Source organism: Anomaloglossus baeobatrachus, chromosome 10, assembly GCF_048569485.1.
Source record: "Anomaloglossus baeobatrachus isolate aAnoBae1 chromosome 10, aAnoBae1.hap1, whole genome shotgun sequence".
NCBI classification, from domain to species: domain Eukaryota; kingdom Metazoa; phylum Chordata; class Amphibia; order Anura; family Aromobatidae; genus Anomaloglossus; species Anomaloglossus baeobatrachus.
The window spans coordinates 151,921,753-151,943,894 of record NC_134362.1 but is presented as its reverse complement, the minus strand read 5'-3'; positions in this window follow the sequence as shown (position 1 = coordinate 151,943,894).

The following is a 22,142-nucleotide window of genomic DNA, read 5'->3' as shown; positions in this document are numbered from 1 at the left end:
CTATTTGTACCCAGCTGGGAACTAAAAATATAGGGATGCCCATATTTTAGTTATTTCATGAATTTCATGAAATAATTAAAAAAAAACACGACTTGGGCTTTGCCCCATTTTTGTGTCCACCCAGGTACAACTAGGCAGCTGGGGATTGGAATCTCCAGCACAGGTTGGCCTGAGGTTTCTGGGCCCCTTTGCTGCGAATTGCAGTCTGCAGTCGCCCAAGAAAATGGCGCTTTCATAGAAGCGCCATTATCTGGCGCTGTAGCCAACTTTTCCAGCTGCCCTGGTGACGGGTGGCTCGCTGTGTAATAATGGGTTAATACTAGCTTTGTTTTACTAGCTAGTATTAAGCCAGAGATTCATAATGTCAGGCAAGTTTGACCCGGCAATTAAGAATCTCCAATAAAGGGTTAAAAAAAAGACACCACACAGAGAAAAATACTTTAATAGAAATAAATACACAGACACACTTAGAGACTCCATGTTTATTACTCCCTCTCACCCCTCTATGATCCTGGTCTTCTGTCTTCTTTTTCCTTCAACCAATGCAGCTCTGCTACATCAGACAGCACTGCATGGGAGGAAGACACTGCTGCTCCCGTGCAGTCTAATCACTCAGTGAGTGAGCAGAGGCTGCGGGTTGTAAGCGGTGACGTCACCGCTGCCACTGTTGCTATAGTAATTTAACAGGCGGGTTACTATAGCAACGGTGATCTCCGATCACCTGATTCCTGGTGCCGCTATTCACCGGCTGTGGCATCTATTCCTTGTATGTGGACTGACTCTGTAAAGAGCGCCAACATGCATGAACGGGGAGCTGACCATGTGCCATAGCATCTCGCTGGTACACGGAGATGCTCAAACGAGCACCGCGTGCCGGAGAGATGCACTGACAGGACCTAAAATGACGTCCAGCCATGTGACCAGTCTGTAGCCAATGAGATAATACACACGTGACTGGTCACATGCTATAACGATGTCACCGAAGGTCCTGTCATCAGTGCTGGTTACCAGGAGGGCGCAGCGATGATCGGAAGGAGAAGTGGTGGGAGACAGAGTGCAGGACGCGTTGCCGGGACCTGTAAGTATAATGGCAATGTTCATTAACTGTATGTGCACATGTATAATGTGTTTGTATGTGTTTGTGTTTGCCTGCCATTGTTTTCAATGGTGTTTGAAGGTGTTCGTCGATCGTTCATCGAACATTCGCCGAACACACACCGCCGTTCGACGAACCAAACCGAACGCGAACACTAGTGGGGTGGCTCAACACTAATTATCACAGACATTACACTGCACTAACATTTACACAGGTTCAAGGGAGAAAATGTCTTGAATGCGTCCTTAATATTTGCTAAAAAAATCTACTTTAATTTAATATGCAAATGAGGGTGCTTTAGTGCATCGTTGGTGGGGTCTTTGCTTTTGGTGCACCAAAGCCCCCTTATTTGCATATTAAAAATCAAGGGGGAGGGCGTTCGGCGTCATAGCAACGTCACTTCTGTGGCGTCACTAAGCAGTCGGCCAATAGAAGCGGAGGGGCGGAGATGAGCGGGACGTAACATCCCATCAACCTCCTTCCTTCCGCATTGCTGGTGGACGCAGGTAAGGAGATGTTCGTCGTTCCTGTGGTGTCACACATAGCGATGTGTGCTGCCGCAGGAACGACAAACAAAATCATACCTGTGGCAGCAGCGATATTATTGAAAGGAGTGACTTGTCAACGATCACCGTTTTTGAACATTTTTTCGATCATTGATCGTCGCTCCTTGGTGTCACACGCTGCAATGTCATTACTGGCGCCGGATGTGCATCACTAACAATGTGACCCCGACGATATATCGGTATCGATGTCGCAACGTGTAAAGCACACTATAGTGTCTTTGAAAACCTGAAGTTATTGAAATAAGCTATAAAAAAGCTAAACATATGCGCAGCAAGTGCTGATCTTCATTCTTTTAACATTTTAGCACTTTTGCAAGTATGTTACAGAGTAGATCCACCGTAAATAATGTCGTGTGCACTGACTCGTAGTTTTATGTTGTCAGTGAGGGGCGCAACCACTTACAGTACCTAAGGCAGCATGCAGGCCAATACAGCCCTACCCACCACCATCTGTGTGGCTGCCATTTTATTAACAAGTGCCGGGGCCCTGAACAGCCATGGGCCAGTCAGTTCTGCAGCCCCTGGGCCGAGTTCCGGGGACCACAGTGCTCGGTAGAAAAGTGCGGCTACGGTCCCATTAACCAGGCCTCGACTAACCATAGGGCAATTCTGGCAAATTGCAGATGGGCCGGTCCCTGTAGTGGGCTGGTGCCTGTAGTGGGCCGCTGTATCTGCAGTCACAGCCATACTCCTCAGACGTTTGTGCATGCCGGGCACACTAGCTGCAGTAGGAGGCAGCGCTGTGCTGTGCCATCCCTGTTGTGTGCTGCTGTGCCGGCCCTGCATGCACACACTGCTGAGGAGAGCGGTGGTGGCGGTGCCGGTGACCGCTGCTTCTTCCTTTCTATTCAAATGTATTTGCATCTTTCAGACGTAAATACATTTGAACAGTGCGCCCGGACTGGGCCCCGCCCCGGACATGGAGCAACGTGATGAGATCAGCACCTTGCTGACGCCATCACAGTGCTGCGGGCGCCGGCACACCGAAAACATCAGGAAGCGGTAAGCGCTCCATGGAAGAGCCAAACAGATAGGTTTAATTAATGGGGATGAGTGAGGAGGGGCTGAGGACACATAATGGGGAACATTTGTGAAGGAAAACAGCTTTTTGACAGGCAGAGGGGGAGCATTGTTTTCCGACGGAGAGGGGGAGGCAGGAGTGAAGAGTGATGGGGTAGTGTAATTTGTGTGTGTAGGGGGTGATGAGGGTGCTGTGACGCCCTGGGCAAGCCAGGGGTCACAGGTCGTGACACCACCACACCCTACACCCCGGATAGGTACACCAAAGCTACACAAAAATCCTTGTTGCCTTCCTCCAGGGGCTGATGTCCACACCAGGGGGTGGGCCAGGCGGTTGGTTCCGCCCACCGAGGAGTACACAGCCCTGGAGGCGGAAAAACCAGGCAGTTCAGTTTAGGGAGAGTCGAGTTAAGCTAGGGAAGTGAAGGAGTGAGGAGAACAGTTAGTGAAGTTGAAGTGAAGTGGTAAAAGAGCAAGAGAAAGGAGTAAAGGTGGAAGAGAAAGTAACAGTTGAGAAAGCCTGAAGTTGGTCCGGGTGTGTGCCCCGGACTGAGAACAGCAAGGTCAGCAGACGGCGGTGACCGTCTGCAGGAGAGGCTGCTTGGAGGTTGCCGAAAGGACCGTGGACGGGTGGTGGCCCGGCGGTACCGGAGCGGTATACGAAGAGAAGCCAGCACCATTGGCAGGGGCCTTTCGGATCCCGGCAAGGCTAGGAGTCACCGTGAATTTGCCAAATCCGTCAGTGAAGGGGACCTCTGGGTCTCCCAACAACCAAGTCCCGATTGAAGGCAACAGTCCAACCGTTAGAGAGAGACACCGCCACTGCCAGGGCACCAGTTTCTCAGGGCCAGCACCTGCGGGAAAAGAGGGGCTCCTCCGGCACATATTCAAGCCGGGGAGCGGGTTACCGGTGGGAACCCATCGCTAACAACATAGACTTAGGTGCAGGAAAAGGGACCGTCACCGTCAACTACCGGGGAAAAGCAACAGCAGCCGTCCGTGGGAACCGTCTTTCCAGCCGTGTGTTTTACCGAGAGCTGTGTCACTGTCTCAGGCTGAGTGAGTACCACAGTGCCACGAGGCACAGCGCTGCCCCCGCGTCCCTGCACCCCACCAAGCCCTGCACCAGCCCCGCCATCCCTCATCCCCCAACTCATCACTGGGCCCCGGGACAACCACCCCCTACCCACGGAGGGGAGAACTAACAACTTTGCTGCTCCCTGTCACCGCTCCCGGGATTCCCATACAGAGCAGCGGTGGTGTCCCTACAATCACCACAACCGTGGGTGGCATCACGGACAGTAAACTATCCCAAAAACCAAACCCCTTTCACTCACGGGCGAGGAGCGCTGCTCGAGTCCCCGGGATCCGGCTCATCGCTCGAGCCACCGAGCAGCAGCAGGCCGCAGCAGCAGCGGCAGCCGGACCCGAGCAGTGGGAGAGCGCAGCGTCCCCTCCTCCGCCCGCGACAACTTGGCGTCACGAACAGGATCTTACCGCTCTGCCGTTGGGTAGAGGTGCGCCTTGTGACCGCCGGAGGTGTCCGGCCGGAAAATTTCAGAAGTCGCCATCTTTGGCGCGAAGAGTTCCTGCTCGAGCGTCTTCTCGAGTAGTGGAGGCGCGAAGGCCAAAACCCAGCCCCGATAGAGGAGGGGCCGGAAAGAGGCTAAGGGGGACGAAATGGCGACTGAGTGCATGTGAGGTGGCTACAAAAGCAGGGACGCCAGGACCCTGTGGCCATCTTGTTGCTAGTTCCTGGAAAGCATGACTGCCGAGATGTCCGCTCCAGCTAATAACAGCGAGACCCCCGCACCTGGCACGGCGACGTCGTTGAGGGACCGGACCGTCCCGCTGAGTAATCATCTGCAGGCCCACATGCAACTCCTCCTGGAGGAGTGGGAGACCGACATGGCGGACATGGTGGCTGCTATGCGGAGACGCAAGGTGGAAGAGGATTTGGAGGAGCGGGTAAGAGACCCACGCCCCTGTATTCCTGAGACATCGGCCATTGGAGCTGAGGAGCCCGGCCGGCTTCCGCTCACCCTGCCTCTCTCCCCGCTACCCGTGCTAGCTGCTGCCGCTCCGCCACTAGGCCCGCTGCCACCGCAACCGGTAGCGATACCCAGCATGCCCGCCCCGGCGGGCCGACCTGTAGTCGGAGCCCGTAGCAAACCGGAAGTGCTGCCGTGGAAAGCCCCGAAGTCTGAACCGGAGGCATCCCCCGAGAAGTCCCCCGAGCCGGAGCCGACAGCCCGCTCCGTGCCGAAGGCCCAGGAGAGGAAAGCCCCTGTGCCCATCCCCCACACCTCGGCTGAGGTTGCGCCGGGTTGCCGCTGCAAGGCAGTGTCCAAGGCCAAGACACCGCGGGACCTGCCGCCCAGATCCCTAACAGTGGGCAGCGTCCAAAATGTCCCGCGGGGCCCGACCCGTGCGCCGGAGCTCGCAGCAGCGCCGTATTGGGACAGGAAGCCGGTACCGCTGGGCCTGGAAATCGGTGAGAGAGAAATAAAGAAGGCAGAAATGGTGGCCCGTACGATTCGGGAGAAGGAGAGCCTGAGACAAGCTACCTTCCGGGTCCGGGGCCCACTGTATGAAGGGCAAGTGAGGCGGTTTGATGTTTGATGAATTTTCCAAATCCGTCAGTGAAGGGGACCTCTGGGTCTCCCAACAACCAAGTCCCGATTGAAGGCAACAGTCCAACCGTTAGAGAGAGACACCACCACCGCCAGGGCACCAGTTTCTCAGGGCCAGCGCCTGCGGGCAAAGAGGGGCTCCTCCGGCACATATCCAAGCCGGGGAGCGGGTTACCGGTGGGAACCCATCGCTACCAACATAGACTTAGGTGCAGGAAAAGGGACCGTCGCCATCAACTACCGGGGAAAAGCAACAGCAGCCGTCCGTGGGAACCGTCTTTCCAGTCGTGTGTTTTACCGAGAACTGTGTCACCGTCTCAGGTTGAGTGAGTACCACAGTGCCGCGAGGCACAGCGCTGCCCCCGCGTCCCTGCACCCCACCAAGCCCTGCACCAGCCCCGCCATCCCTCATCCCCCAACTCATCACTGGGCCCCGGGACAACCACCCCCTACCCACGGAGGGGAGAACTAACAATTTTGCTGCTCCCTGTCACCGCTCCCGGGATTTCAATACAGAGCAGCGTTGGTGTCCCTACAATCACCACAACTGTGGGTGGCGTCACGGACAGTAAACTATCCCAAAAACCAAACCCCTTTCACTCACGGGCGAGGAGCGACGCTCGAGTCCCCGGGATCCGGCTCATCGCTCGAGCCACCGAGCAGCAGCAGGCCGCAGCAGCAGCGGCAGCCGGACCCGAGCAGTGGGAGAGCGCAGCGTCCCCTCCTCCGCCCGCGACAGTGCATTGTATTATGTCTGGGGAGGAGGAAATAGGGGGTGCATTATATTGTGTGTGGGGGGAAGGGGTAATGGGGGGTGCATTGCATTGTGTGTGTGTGTGTGTGTAGTGGGGTGATGGGGGGTTTATTGTATTGTGTGTGGTTGGGAGGGGTAATGGAGCGTGCATTGTAGTGTTTGTGTGTGTGTGTGTGAGGCTAATGGGGATGCATTGTATTGTGTGCGTGTGTGTGTAGGGGTAATAGGGGTGCATTGTATTGTATGTATGTGTGTGTATGTGTGTGTGTGGGGAGGAGTAATGGGGGTGCATTGTATTGTATGTATGTGTGTGTGTGTGTGTGTGTGTGTGGGGAGGGCTAATGGGGGTGCATTGTATTGTGTGTGTGTGGGGAGGGGTAATGGGGGTGCATTATATTGTATGTATGTGTGTGTGTGTGTGTGTGTGTGTGTGTGTGTGTGTGGAGGGCTAATGGGGGTGCACTGTATTGTGTGTGTGTGTAGGGGTAATGGGGGTGCATTGTATTGTGTTCGTGTGTATGTAGGGGTAATAGGGGTGCATTGTATTGTGTGTCTGTGTGTGTGTGTGTGTGTGTAGGGGTAATGAGGGTGCATTGTATTGTATGTGTGTGTGTGTGTGTGTGTGTAGGGGTAATGTGGGGGCATTGTATTGTATGTGTGTGTGTGTGTGTGTGTGTGTGTGGGGAGGGGTAATGGGGGTGCATTGTCTTGTGTGTGTGTGTGTGTGTGTGTGGAGGGGTAATGGGGTTGCATTGTACTGTATGTGTGTGTGTGTGTGTGTTGTGTGTGTGTGTGGAGGGGTAATGGGGGTGCATTGTATTGTATGTGAGTGTGTGTGTGAGTGTGTGTGGGGGGAGGGGTAATGGGGGTGCATTATATTGTATGTGTGTGTGTGTGTAGGGCTAATGAGGGTGCATTGTATTGTGTGTGTGTGTGTGTGTGTGTGTGTGGAGGGGTAATGGGGGTGCATTGTATTGTATGTGTGTGTGTGTGTGTGTGTGTGTGTGGAGGGGTAATAGTGGTGAATTGTATTGTGTGTGTGTGTGTGTGTGTGTGTGTGGGGAGTACTAATGGGAGTACATTGTATTGTATATGTGTGTGTGGGGGGGAGGGGTAATGGGGGTATATTGTATTGTGTGTGTGGGGGGGAGGGGTAATGGGGGTGTATTGTATTGTGTGTGTGGCAAGGGGCGTGGAGTCATTAATCGAGGACTAATTAGTGTGATATTTGTGATATTAGTTCTGGACCTGTCCGCACAGGTACAGTCCCCTGTAGTGACTGCAGCACTTGAAGAGTGATTAGGGCACAGGTATTTGGTGGAACAATCCACAAATCAGGAAAGCAAAGAGCAAAAAATACATCAAGCACTGCAAAAATGTGTCACATAGTGCCATAAAGTACTCACATAATGCCGTACAGTACTCACATAGTGCCATACAGTAGTCACATTGTGCCATACAGTGTCACATAGTGGCATACAGTACTCACATAGTGCTATACAGTGTCACATAGTGCCATACAGTACTCAGTGCCATACAATGTCACATAGCGCCATACAGTGTGACATAGAGTGATGCAGTGTCACATAGTGCCATACAGTGTCACATAGTGCCATACAGTGCTCACATAATGCCATACAGTACTCACATATACAATTGCAGAAATATATTACACATGCACCATGCAAAAAGTGGGCCTGTGTACCCCCAAATACCAGGGATGAATTTTAGTCCCAATCCGGCCCTGCCATTAACCCACACTGGCACACAGTCCACAACATTCGCTGCACGCTCCTGGTTTGAAGTTAATCTGTGGGCGGGGCTACTGCACAGTGTGCTCAAGTCCCACAGATGAAGAGGAGCCGCAGCGCCAGCCAGCGTCTTCCAACACAGCGCTGCCTTCCGGTGGTGTGCTGGCCCCTCAGAACTGTATGTGCTGTCCCACAGAGCTGTGAGTGTGTCCTCCCAAGAGCCGTGTGTGCACATATCTCAACTGCCCCCACCATAAGTTACAACCCTTGTATAAAAATGAGATAAAATAGGCAATAACTAGATCTGTTTGTGTGTTTCAGAGCTGTGTGTGTGTGTGTGTCACAGCTGTGTGTGTGTGTGTGTGTCAGAGCTGTGTGTGTGTGTGTCAGAGCTGTATGTGTGTGTCAGAGCTGTGTGTGTGTGTCAGAGCTGTGTGTGTGTGTGTGTCAGAGCTCTGTGTGTGTGTCAGAGCTGTGTGTCTGTGTGTGTGTGTGTGTGTCAGAGCTGTATGTGTGTGCGTGCGTGTGTGCATGTGTGTGTATGTGCATGTGTGTGTGTGTGTCAGAGCTGTGTCTGTGCGTGTGTGTCAGAGCTGTGTGTGTATGTATGAATCAGAGCAGTCTGTGCGGCCCCTCAGAACTATATGGGTCCCCCAGGGCGCTATGCCACCCATCCCAGTAATGTGTACGCCATCAGAGCTGTTTGCCACTCCAGTACCATCTATGCCCCCCCAGTAATGTCTATGCCCCCTGCCCTTCCTGTAATGTATAAATTGTAGCCCCCAGCCCCTCCTGTGATGTATATATAGCAGTGCTGTGTCAGTGTGCATGGTGTGCAGTCATGTCTGTTAGTGACGGCCATCATGCAACACAGCCAGGAGGAGCTGGACGGAAAGAAGCAGGAGAGGTGAGTGAGGCTGCTGGCGACATCCCCATATTAACCCCTTCACGACCAGCCGATTTTTCGATTTCCATTTTTTTCGCCATTCTTTTTCTGAGACGTAACTTTTTTATTTTTCAGTCAATATGCTCATGTGAGGGCTCATTTTTTGCGGAACAAGCCGTACTTTTAAATGAAACCATCAGTTTTACCATATAGTGTACTGGAAAACGGCAAAAAAATTCCAAATGCAGAAAAATTGCAAAAAAAGTGCGATAGCACTATGGTTTTTGAGATATTTTATTCACTGTGTTCACTATATGGTAAAACTGATATGTGGGTGTGATGTCCTAGGTCAGTGCGAGTTCGTAGACACCAAACATGTATAGGTTTACTTTTATATAAGGGGTTAAAAAAAATCGGAAGTTTGTCCGAAAAAAGTGGCGCACGTTTTACGCCATATTCCGTGACCTGTAGCGTTCTCATTTTTCGGGATCTATGGCTCAGTGACTGCTTATTTTTTGAGTCTCGAACTGACATTTTTAACGGTACCATTTTTGCGCAGATGCTACGTTTTGATCGCCTCTTATTGCATTTTGCGCAAAAGTTGTTGCGACAAAAAAACGTCGTTTTGGCGTTTGGAATTTTTTTGCTGCTACGCCATATACTGATCAGATTAATTGATTTTATATTTTGATAGATCGGGCGTTTCTGAACGCGGTGATACCAAATGTGTGTATATTTTTTATTTTTTTAACCCTTTAATTTTCAATGGGGCGAACGGGGGGTGATTTGAACTTTTAGGTTTTTTTTAATTTTTTAAAACTTTTTTTAACTTTTTTTTTTATTTTACTAGTCCCCCTAGGGGGCTATTGTGATCAGCAGTCCGATCGCTTTGCACTATCTGCTGATCACAGCTACCTAGCTGTAAACAGCAGATACACTCACTGTCTTTTTCACTGTGCAGCGGGCACAGCGAAAGTGAAAGCAAGTCATGTGTAGTACAGGAGTCATCACCCTGTGCTACCATGACAACTATCGGAAGTCACGTGATCGCGTCACGTGACTTCCGGTATCGGGCGGTAAGTAAAAGTTTACCGCAATCGCGCTTATAATGGCGCTGTCACATATTGACAGCGCCATACAAGGGGTTAAACGGCACGAGCAGATAACGATTCTGCTCGTGCCTAGCAGGCACACATCTCAGCTGTGAAAATCAGCTGAGATGTGCGCCGATCGCAGCATGCTGCCGCCGACAGACCGCGGGCAGTAACGTTATGACCGCTAGGACGTAATTTTACTGCCCGCGGTCGTTAAGGGGTTAATACCTGTAATGCATCAGTGTCTCTATGTATTCCACTGTATATGACTCTGTATATATTTGTCTGTTTATATGTGTTTTTGTGATTTTCTCTTCAAATATGTATATGTATGTATGCCTGTATGTGTATGTATCTGTATGTGCGTGTCTGCATGTGGATGGGGCCCACAGAGACTCTTTCACCCTGGGGCCACAAAAACCTGGAGCCAGCCCTGGCTGCCTTAACATTGGGATCAATAAAAAATATGTGAGTAAAGGCTACTTTACACACTGTGATATCGGTCCCGATATCGCTAGTGTGGGTACCCGCCCCCATCTGTTGCTCGACACGGGCAAATCGCTGCCCGTGTCGCACAACAGCCGTCACACATACTTACCTGTCCGACGACGTCGCTGTGACGGGCGAACCGCCTCCTTTCTAAGGGGGCGGTCCGTGCGGCGTCACAGCGACATCACTGAAGCGTCACTGAACCGCCGCCCAATAGCAGCGGAGGGGCGGAGCTTATCGGGACGTAACATCCCGCCCACCTCCTTCCTTCCGCATAGCAGCCGGGAGGCAGGTAAGGAGAGCTTCCTCGTTCCTGCGGCGTCACACGCAGCGATGTGTGCTGCCGCAGGAACAAGGAACAACTTCGTTACTGGTGCAGTAACGATTTTTAAGAATGGACCCCCATGTCGCCGATTAGCGATTTTGCACGTTTTTGCAACAATGCAAAATAGCTTATTGGTGTCACACGCAATGGCATCGCTAATGCGGCCGGATGTGCGTCACAAATTCCGTGACCCCAACGACTCCGCATTAGCGATGTCGCAGCGTGTAAAGCCCGCTTTACTCTAATTTCTGTGTATAAGTGACTGCTGTGAGTTATACTGGACTGTATCTGGATTGTAGTACTATAAGTCTGAATGTTATCAGAAATAAAAAAAATTGTTTAAACAATTGTTTTTATCTCTACTGGCTAACACGGTACAAAGATATATTTTACTGTTAGCAGAAAGTAATAGAGAAGGGTTTTCAGCACCGCGCCAATGACCAAAGACGGCTTGAATATAAGATTAATGTTGCTTTATTTTCATGCACAGGTCAACGCGTTTCAGGAGTCTCAGCTCCCTTCATCAGGATAACAGGCAAAAGAACATCAAGTCTGAATGTGACAGAACAGGATAAGATACATGTTCATTGGATTTATATCTAAATGCTACAGTTCTTGCTCTACTGTTATGACTAAAAATGTTAACTTTATGGCTCCCCCACCAGATTTTCTGCCCAGGGGCCCCCACCAACCTTAATCTGGCCCTGCACACATACATCATACGGATGTCACAAGCAGGTTAGGCGAGGGGGAAAAAGCGCACTCACATAGCACTTGCCTGACATACAGAATAACACTCGAATGTCATTCGTATCTCACTCTGATGGTATCAGGAGCAACAATGGAACCATATTTCAGATGCAGATGTCAGTGAACTCTTGAAACTGTAAATTCTCTTACAGATGCTCTTATTTATTCTACAGTAGTATGGAAGACTGTAGCTCCATACTGATCAATCTTTTTCTTACCAAACTTTATCCTCTCCAATCCATCCTGAATTTTGCAACCAAGATCATATTTCTTTCCATTTGCTACATCAATGCCTCCACCTTGTGCCAATTATTGCACTGATTACCCTTCTCCTACAGAGTACAATATAAATGTATCGCTCTTATCCCCAAATCTCTCAATAGTTCTGCACCATCATACATGTGCTCTCTCAGCTCTGTCTATCACTCTAAAGGTGTTCTCAGTTCTGCAACTGATCTATGATTAACATCTGACATAATCTGAACCTCCCACTTCTTCAAGCTGCACCAGTTATCTGGAATTCAGTAGCCCAAATGATCTGATTAATCCCTAGCTCCATCATTTTTAAAGAAAACCAATCACCAGGATTTTCGTATATAACCTAAAGCCAGTGCTATACTGGCACTATCAGGCTGATTCTCTACATACCTGTAGTGGTCAGCTCAAATGTTTAGGTTTTGAAATCCAAGAAAGTAAAGTTTATAAAATCATCAGCTTCTTGAGTGACAGCAGCTAAGGATCAGATTATATCTGGGGGATATTCGTAGTTATCCCCTCCCCTGTTGGAATTAATATAAGTATTATACATTCAATTTACATTTTCACTTGCATGACCTGTGCTGAGGTTGACAAATGTGACCAGAAGGGGTAGGGCCTCAGCCAACAAAGATGATACCAGGAAGCAACATTTTTCTGTTGGTTGACGCGGGTCCTTCTGGTCACATTGGTATGACCTCACCACAGGTCCTGGAAGAGAAAAGTTACATCAATTGTATAATACTTATGCTAACTCTAACAGGCAGCTATGGGGTACTCCAAACATAACATGGCGTCCGCTAATGATTGCAGCTAATTTTGCAGTCAAATGGCGCTCCTTTGTTTCTGAGCCCTGCCGTTCACCCAAACTGTAGATTTCTACCACATATAATGTATCTGCGTACTTGGGAGAAATTGCACAATACATTTTAAAGTGCAATTTTTCCTGATACCCTTGTGAAAAAGAAAGCTACCTGGTTGAAGTAACAATTTTGTGGTAAAAATTTATTTTTTTATTTTCATGGCTCAACATTATAAACTTCTGTGACGCCCCTGTCATTTCAAGGGGCTCACCAAACATCGAAATAAATTCTTTGAAGTATCTAGTTTCCAAAATGGGGCTACTTGTGGGGGAGCTTCACTGTTTAGGCACCTCAGGGGGTCTCCAAACGCGACATGGCATTCGCTAATGATTCCAGCCAATTTAGCTTTTAAAAATTCAAATGGCGCTCCTTCCCTTTCGAGCCCTACCGCATGCCCAAACAATTGATTTCCACCACATATGAGGTATCAGCGTGCATAAATTGTACAATACATTTTATAATGTATTTTCTTGTGTTACCTTTGTGAAAATGCAAAATGTGAGGCTAAAGTAACATTTTCATTTTTATCTTTCACATTACATTGGTTCCTGTGAAGAACATAAATAAACTTCTTGGATGTGGTTTTGAGCACTGTGAGGGGTGCAGTTTTGAGAATGGTGTCACTTTTGGGTACTTTCTGTCACCTACGCCCCTCAAAGTCCCTTTAAATGTGATGTGGTCCCTAAAAAATAGTTTTGTAAATTTTGTTGGAAAAATGAGAAATTGCTGAACATTGAACCCTTTTAACTTCCTATAAAAAAATTACCGTATTTTTCGCTTTATAAGACGCACCTGATTATAAGTTGCACCTAGGTTTTAGAGGAGGAAAATAAAAAAAAAATTGAGCCAAATAGTGTGCTAAAACATTTTAATAAAATTAAAAACATTATTTTAACAATTTAGACTCAACAGGAGGGTCTGTTATGGGGGGATCTGTGGCTGATGCACTGCTGTGGGGGACCTGTGGATAACACACTGCTATGGGGGACCTGTGGATTACACTGCTATGGGGGACCTGTGGATGGCGCACTGCTATGGGGGACCTGTGGATGACGCACTATTATGGGGGACCTGTGGATGACACACTGCTATGGGGGACCTGTGGATGACACACTGCTATGGGGGACCTGTGGATGACGCACTATTATGGGGGACCTGTGGATGACACACTATTATGGGGGACATGTGGATGACGCACTATAATGGGGAACCTGTGGATGACACTGCTGTGGGGGATCTGTGGATAACGCACTGCTATGGGGGACCTGTGGATGACGCACTATTATGGGGGACCTGTGGATGACACTGCTGTGGGGGATCTGTGGATGGCGCACTATTATGGGGGACCTGTGGATGATGCATTGCTATGGGGGACCTGTGGATGACGCACTATTATGGTGACCTGTGGATGATGCACTGTTATGTGGGATCCGTGGATGACACGGCTATGGGGGACCTGTGGATGATGCACTTTTATGGGTATCTGGGACTACCACCCCCCTCATCGTTAGGAATACACCCATGTACTGTATACCATACATGGCTGTATTCTGAAAGATGAGGGGGGTGTAGTCACATTTACACTTTGGTCACTACATTGGTCCCTCCCTGGAGTGTTTACACTAAAGGACTACAGCCCCCATCATCCTTCAGAATACACTAATTGATACAGTATATTCTGAAGGCTGATGATGGGGCTTATGTTCCCCTTCAGTGTTTTTTGCTCACCTATTAGGACCCTTCGTTCAACTGACAACACTTTGTCAGGCTCAGATCACTTATTGGTGGAGACAGCTCTGCAGAAGTTGTCTCCACCAATCAGCATCCAGCCCTAGCGAGGAGGAGGAGAATCATTCTTCTCTCTCTCCTCTTTCTTATGATAGTCTCCGCCTGCTGCGGTCTCTATCTGCGCCTGCATAGCCTCCGACGCGATGGACTTCAGGAAAATGGCTACGGAAGGCGGCGCATGCGCAGATGGACATCTCGCTTCTCTGAGATCTCCATCTGCGCCTGCGTCACCTCCGCAGCCATTTTCCGGAAGTCGCGTTGGAGGCAGCGCAGGTGCAGATAAAGATTTCGGCTATGGTGACCGCTGCTGTAGCCGATTGCCGCGGGATCCATGGTGGCCGCTACCGCAGCCGATTGCCGGGGGATCCATGGTGGCCTCCACCGCAGCCGATTGCCGGGGGATCCATGGCGGCCGCCACCGCAGCCGATTGCCGGGGGATCCATGGCGGCCGCCTCCGCTCCAGCGGCAGCACCAGCCTGTGACTAACTCCACCACCTTATTACTGCCCGGTAAGTTACATTCACTTTGTAAGACGCATCCCTATTTTCCCCACAATTTTGGGGGGAAAAAAGTGCGTCTTATAAAGCAAAAAATACGGTATGTTTCAGAAATTGCACTGATGTAAAGCAGAGATGTGGGAAATGTTATTTAGTAATTATTCAGAGACCTTCTGGATCTTCACACTAGAAACTCATTATCCACATGGTGTATATATCCGACAAGATCTAATATTACACTACTGATATTTTTTCCACTTATATATAATATATAATACAAACTTGGCCTTAGGGTTTTATGTCAACCTATAATTGTCTAGATATTTTTATATATACAGAGTTTAAATAAATATTTTTATATATTTTTTTGGTAGTTAATCTACTCATGTTTTGTGCCTAATATTATAATTATAGTATTTCCACTGTGTATTCAAAGATTATTCACAATTTTTTCCCTTGTATATGTTTTTAATGTTTTCTATATAATTCTTGATACCTGTATTCTGAATGACTCCACCTAGCGATTGTGCTAGTGCACAGGTGTATCTGATCGTTAATGTGATGATTTTTCTTTAAAGGAAACTGGCATGTGTGCTAATATAGAGCATCAGTAAGACATAACGTTGAAACGCGTCGCTTTGTATATATTTATAAATCTTTAATGCTGCCTATCCAAATGGTTTTATATGGATTTGAATAAAATGTATTGAGTTTACATACCCCTGGGACTGCGCTGGATTTTTTTCTCTTTTTGGACAAAATATAAGCCACAATATGACTATGTGGACAGTAAAATAGAAATCTTATGGCTCTTGGAAGAAGGGGAGGAAAAAGGAAAATTCAAAAATAAAAATTGGCCTACTAGTGAGGAGTAGAGATGAGCGAACCGGTCGCAGTTCGGCTCGAGTTCGGTTCGCCGAATGGACGTCTCGTTCGAGTTCGGTTCGGCGAACGTTCGACGAACCGAACTCGAACCGCATAGGAAACAATGGCAGGCAATCACAAACACATAAAAACACCTAGAAAACACCCTCAAAGGTGTCCAAAAGGTGACAAACAACTCACAACACAACACAAACACATGGAAAAGTGACAAGGACATATACTCATGCGAAAACAAAAGAGCTGGACAAGGAAAAAGAGGAGGAGACATAGATATAGGCATGGCACGCCCTTCTAAAATCATGTAAAACACCGCAAGGTGACTCCAAGCGGAGTCTCCCTTTTTTCCAAAAATTGGGCCCCACACACACCCAACCCCTTTCAGTGGCAGCACTTGTGCCCCAGTTGTACACTTCACAGCTAGATTTGCATCAAGCACATTCAAAAATACGCCATACTTAACCGTCCCCAGGATTACACCGGGGTAGGTAGCAAAGTCTTTCCTGATCCCAGCTCTGTGCATCTTGGATCATTTTTAAAAACAATTTAAGCAAGGGTTACTCCAAGCGGAGTCTCCCTTTTTTCCAAAAATTGGGCCCCACACAAACCCACCCCATCAGTGGAAGCACTTGTGCCCCAGTTGTACACTTCACAGCTAGATTTGCATCAAGCACATTCAAAAATACGCCATACGTAACCGTCCCCAGAATGACACCGGGGTAGGTAGCAAAGTCTTTCCTGATCCCAGCTCTGTTCATCCTGGCTCCTTTTTAAAAACAATGTAAGCAAGGGTTACTCCAAGCGGAGTCTCCCTTTTTTCCAAAAATTGGGCCACACAGACACCCCTTCAGTGGCAGCACTTGTGCCCCAGTTGTACACTTCACAGCTAGATTTGCATCAAGCACATTCAAAATACACAAGCATTTACTCTCCCCAAAATGACACAGGGGTAGTAAATTCCTTGTGGATCCATGACTTGTTCATTTTGATGAACGTTAGTCTGTCCACATTGTCACTAGACAGACGCGTGCGCTTATCTGTCAGCACACACCCAGAAGCACTAAAGACATGTTCAGAGATAACGCTGGCAGCTGGACACGGCAAAATCTCCAAGGCGAAAGTGGAGAGCTCTGGCCATTTTTCAAGATTTGAAGCTCAAAATGAGCAAGGCTCCATTTGCAAAGTAATGGCATCGATGTTCATTTGGAGATACTCCTGTATCATCCTCTCCAGCCGTTGACTATGTGTCAGACTTGTTGTCTCTGGTGGCCTTGCAAAGGAGGGTCTAAAAAAATTATGAAAAGATTCAATAAAATTGCTGTTACCAGCACCAGATATGGTGCTACTGGTACGGGTAGACTGTTGAAGATGACGAGACCGTCCCATGTTTGTCAAGTTACAACGGGGAGATTCACTCCCTGCACCTGCACGGTTGTTTGGTGGAAAAGCCGAGCTAAGATCGAGTAACAGCTTCTGCTGATACTCCTGCATACGTGCGTCCCTTTCTATGGCTGGAATTATGTCACAAAATTTAGACTTGTACCGGGGATCTAATAGTGTGGAAAGCCAGTAGTCATCATCACTTCTAATGTTGACAATACGAGGGTCATGTTGGAGGTAGTGCAGCAAGAAGGCACTCATGTGTCTTGCGCAGCCATGCAGACCAAGTCCACGCTGTGTTTGTGGCATAGAGGTGCTAACCGTTCTTTCTTCCTCTGACATCTCCCCCAACCTCTTTCAACTGAAATTTGACCAAGATCTCCCTCATCCGCTGAGTTTTCCATTTCCATGGACAGTTCGTCCTCCATTTCTTCATGTTCTCCTGCACCTTCCTCAACATTTTGCCTGCTACCATGTGCCCTTGTTGATCACTGTCCCCCATGGTCCCATGCATGCCGCGTTGGTGATGATGAACGTCTGGACCTTGGTGATGTTGTTGTGTCTTGCGCATATGACTCCTCCTATAGTACCTCCCCTTCATGTTGTCCCACCCCCTGACTCCGAATAGTGTTTAGCGTGTGCTCCAGCATGTAAATGACTGGAATTGTCATGCTGATAATGGCATTGTCAGCGCTAAACATATTCGTCGCCATGTTGATACTGTGCAGAAGGGTGAATAGGTCCTTGATCTGAGACCACTCCATCAGGGTGATCTTCCCCACCTCTGCATCTTGTTGGCCCAGGCTATACGTCATGACGTATCGCACCAGGGCTCGGCGGTGCTGCCACAGTCGCTGTAACATGTGGAGAGTCGAATTCCAGCGTCTCGCCACATCGCATTTCAGGCGATGAACCGGCAGGCCGAAAGACTTCTGGAGCGATGCAAGTCGCTCAGCAGCGGTGGTTGAACGGCGGAAGTGAGCAGACAGTTTTCGTGCCCTGTTCAGAAGGCCATCTAGGCGGGGATAGTGTGTTAAAATTTGCTGGACAACAAGGTTCAACACGTGAGCCATACAAGGCACGTGTGTCAACTTGCCCAGGCGAAGGGCCGCACCCAGGTTTGCAGCATTGTCGTACACGGCCTTACCAGGCTGCAGGTTGAGTGGAGACAACCATTTATTAAACTCAGTCTCCAGAGCTGCCCACAACTCATCCGCTGTGTGACTCCTATTTCCAAGACATGTCAAGCTAAAGACCGCCTGATGCCGTTGCGCTCTGCTGCCAGCATAGTAATGAGGGGTGCGTGATTCCTTCTGCACAGTGAGAACGCTGGTGGCCTGACCAGGCAGGCTTGGGGCGGAGGTGGAAGACAAAGATGAGGTGGAGGAGGCAGAAGCAGTGACGGAACTTGGACAGACAGAGGATTGACACACAAGTCGTGGGGATGGCAAGACTTGTGCAGCAGACCCTTCACCATCTATCACCATAGTTACCAGGGGCCCAGTCAGCGACATGTAACGTCCCTGTCCATGCTTACTGGTCCAAGTATCGGTGGTGAAATGCACCCGTTCACACACAGAGTTTCTCAAGGAAGCGGTGATGTTGTGTGCGACATGCTGGTGTAGCGTGGGCACACCTTTCTTAGAGAAGTAGTGGCGACTGGGCATCTGGTACTAGGGCACAGCGACAGACATAAGGTCTCTAAAATCCTGTGTGTCCACCAGGCGGAAAGGCAGCATTTCGGTAGCCAAGAGCTTACAGAGGGATAAAGTCAACCTCTTAGCTTTGTCATGGGTCGCAGGAAATGGCCTTTTATTTGTCCACATCTGAGGGACAGAGATCTGGCTGCTGTGTGTAGACGGTGTTGAGTAGGGTGTCCCTGGAAAAATGCAGGTTTGTGAGGAAAGTGCAGGCGGAGACATGATGTTGCCTTCATCCAACGTTGGTGCTATCGATGTCTGAGAGAGCTGTACACACGCACTTGTTTCCCCTTCCAAACCAACTGATGACCTAAAAAGCAAACTGCCTGTTGCGGTTACAGTGGTGGAAGTTGTGCGTGGAAAACCAGGTGTGACAGCTGTCCCCACAGTCCTAGAAGATGAAGAGTGCGCGGATGCACTGGAAGGGGCAGGCGGTGAATGGTTCGCTCCGCTAGGCCATATTGCAGCACGGTGAGCTTCCCACTGGGACATATGATACTTATTCATGTGACGATTCATGGAAGAAGTTGTCAAACTGCTGAGGTTTTGCCCTCTACTAACAGAATCACGACAAATTTTACAGATCACATAATTTGGGCGATCTTTTGCTATGTCAAAAAAGGACCAGGCTAGGCAAGGCTTAGAGGGCATGCCACCTGCTGATCTACCCCGACTAGTGCTCAGAGGCACAGTGGTGGCTTAGGATGCAGTTGTAGACGTGCTACCACTACTCCGACTCTGTCCAGGAAGGCACAAGGTAACTTCATCGTCAGTTGCATCCTCCTCCACCATCTCTGTTGACCTCCTCAAGGGCCTGACTGTGGGTTGACAGTAGGTGGGATCTAGAACTTCCTCATCAATTGTTGTGTTTGCACTCCCCTCACCCTCAGACCGAGCCTCTTCTTGCCCTGACCGAATATTTAAGTTGTCATCCCAATCTGGTATCTCCGTCTCATCGTTATCAGTATGTTCCTCATTGTCTATTACAACAGGTGTTTCAGTTTGTGAATAAGGGTCAACATTATGCTCAGAAACTTGGTCATCACAGCCTGAATCTGAGTCACCAAGGTTCTGGGCATCACTGCAGACCATTTCCTGGTCTGTACTCACTGTAGCTTGGGAGCAGACCTCTGATTCCCAGGCTATAGTGTGACTGAACAGCTCTGCAGACTCAGCCATCCCAGTTCCACCATACTGTGCAGGGCGGATGGAGACTTCAGAGCTGGGAGAAAGCAAGTGTGATTGGGATGACAACTCAGAGGACTGGTGTTTTTTGGATGCGGTAGTTGAGGTGGAGGAGAGGGCACTTGTTGGACCACTTGAGATCCATTCAAGCATTCTCTTTTTTTGGCCATCATCTACCTTTGTTCCAGTTGTTCGTGTCCATAAAAAAGGGAGCACATCGGATTGTCCACGGTAAGTAGTAGACATCTTACTTTTGCTGGAAGATGGTCTATCTTCAGCAGATGTTAATGGAGCTTTGCCACCTTCCCCATGGACAAACCCTTTTTTTCCTTTTCCAACACGCCTCTTACCCTTTCCACAAGCATCTGTCATTTTGCCACTCATTTTGATTGCGACAAGATTGTGCACTTAAAATGTGGTAGTAAAAATTGAGAGGTGGTGTAAATTGCAGCGGTGGTCTATCTTTATTAACAGCAGAATAAACAACAATAACTATCCCTGACAATGCAACTACGGCCCTTAAACTGGCAGCATAGTTTGCTAGTATAATGGCTTAGTAACAATGAGTTTGAGTGTGCAATGCAGAGGTGCTGCACATAGATTTGCACCAGTGGGACACTAATGGAAGTCCAACAGCCACTTTTAGGATGCCACTAAGTTTACTCAGTGTTTGCTAGTATAATGGCTTAGTAACAATGAGTTTGAGTGTGCAATGCAGTGGTGCTGCAAATAGCTTTGCACCAGTGGGACACTAATGGAAGTCCAACAGCCACTTTTAGGATGCCACTAAGTTTACTCTGTGTTTGCTAGTATAATGGGTTAGTAACAATGAGTTTGAGTGTGCAATGCAGAGGTGCTGCACATAGGTTTGCACCAGTGGGACACTAATGGAAGTCCAACAGCCACTTTTAGGATGCCACTAAGTTTCCTCAGTGTTTGCTAGTATAATGGCTTAGTAACAATGAGTTTAAGTGTGCAAAGGGCAGGAGGGTACAGTGGCAGGTTTGTGGGTCTGGGTAGAGGAAAGGAAGCCTCTAGTGATGAGCGAGTACCAAAAAGCTCGGGTGCTCGAGGCTCGGGCCGAGCCTCCCAAGATACTCGTGTACTCGGCCCGAGCACCGAGCCCAATGTTATCCTATGGGAGACCCGAGTATTTTTCTGAAATCACCCCCGGCAGCATGTAGAAACCAGAAAACTGTAAATTAAAAAAAAAAAACGTGCGTGTGTGTGTAAGCGTGCATATATATATACACATGAAAAAAGGAAAAGACTGTACAAAGGCTTGGAAAATTTATATAATTTTATTAGAGTCAAAGTTTACAAAAGATAAAAAAGTTAAAAAGGAGAATGATATGAGAGAGCCAGCAGGTGGCGTACTCACACCACAACCCAAAGACCAAGTCTATAGAAATAATAAAATGTGCTGAGGCACCATGCTGAAAGCACTAACAGAAGCTGCCTAAAAGCTATATCATAAGTGACTGCCAAACGGCATGTCCCAAGAGTCAATAATAATGCAAAAGCAGTCAGGCAGTTTCAGGGTATAAAGCAGCAGGTGCACATAGAAAAAGAATCAAAGTAACAGCACACAACGAGTGGAAATGTCATATACCTGGGTTGTGGGGTGAGAATCCAAGAGAACCCGACCTAGGTTTCGATCTTAATGCCTTCTTCCGGGGGTGGCCTCATGTTCAAAAAGGGCGCCCTTTTATATCAGAATACACCAATGGGAAGGCAGGAGAGATAAGCCAATCAGGTCGACCGTTACTTAGTATATAACAAACCCATCACCCGATTGGTCTCCAAAGAGGCGTGCCTGTGCAACCAAGATGTGCATATAAAATGACGTATAATATCACTCATGGCAACCGCCAAACAAGTTACAATCTGCCTCCAACTGCAAGCAATATGAGCAGAAGGGAGAGTGACACGGGCGGCAACCAATCAAGAGTACACATCCTATACTGTGTTGCCATGGACGCGAAAAAACAGGAAGAGTGTCACAAAGGAAAGGAGCCAATCAGATCAGTGGGCGTAAACCAGGCCGTCGTGATTGACACCCCAAGCCATTCACCATTGGTGCATTTGAGTGGATGTAAATAATACAGTGGCGCTGCCTAATCATCGCCCAGAAGTAAGGGGGAAGACAAGCGCAGCATCTCATATAAAACCATATGCGATCCAGCCCGAAGATGATGTATAACACCAAGCAACGTCCCGCGGCCGA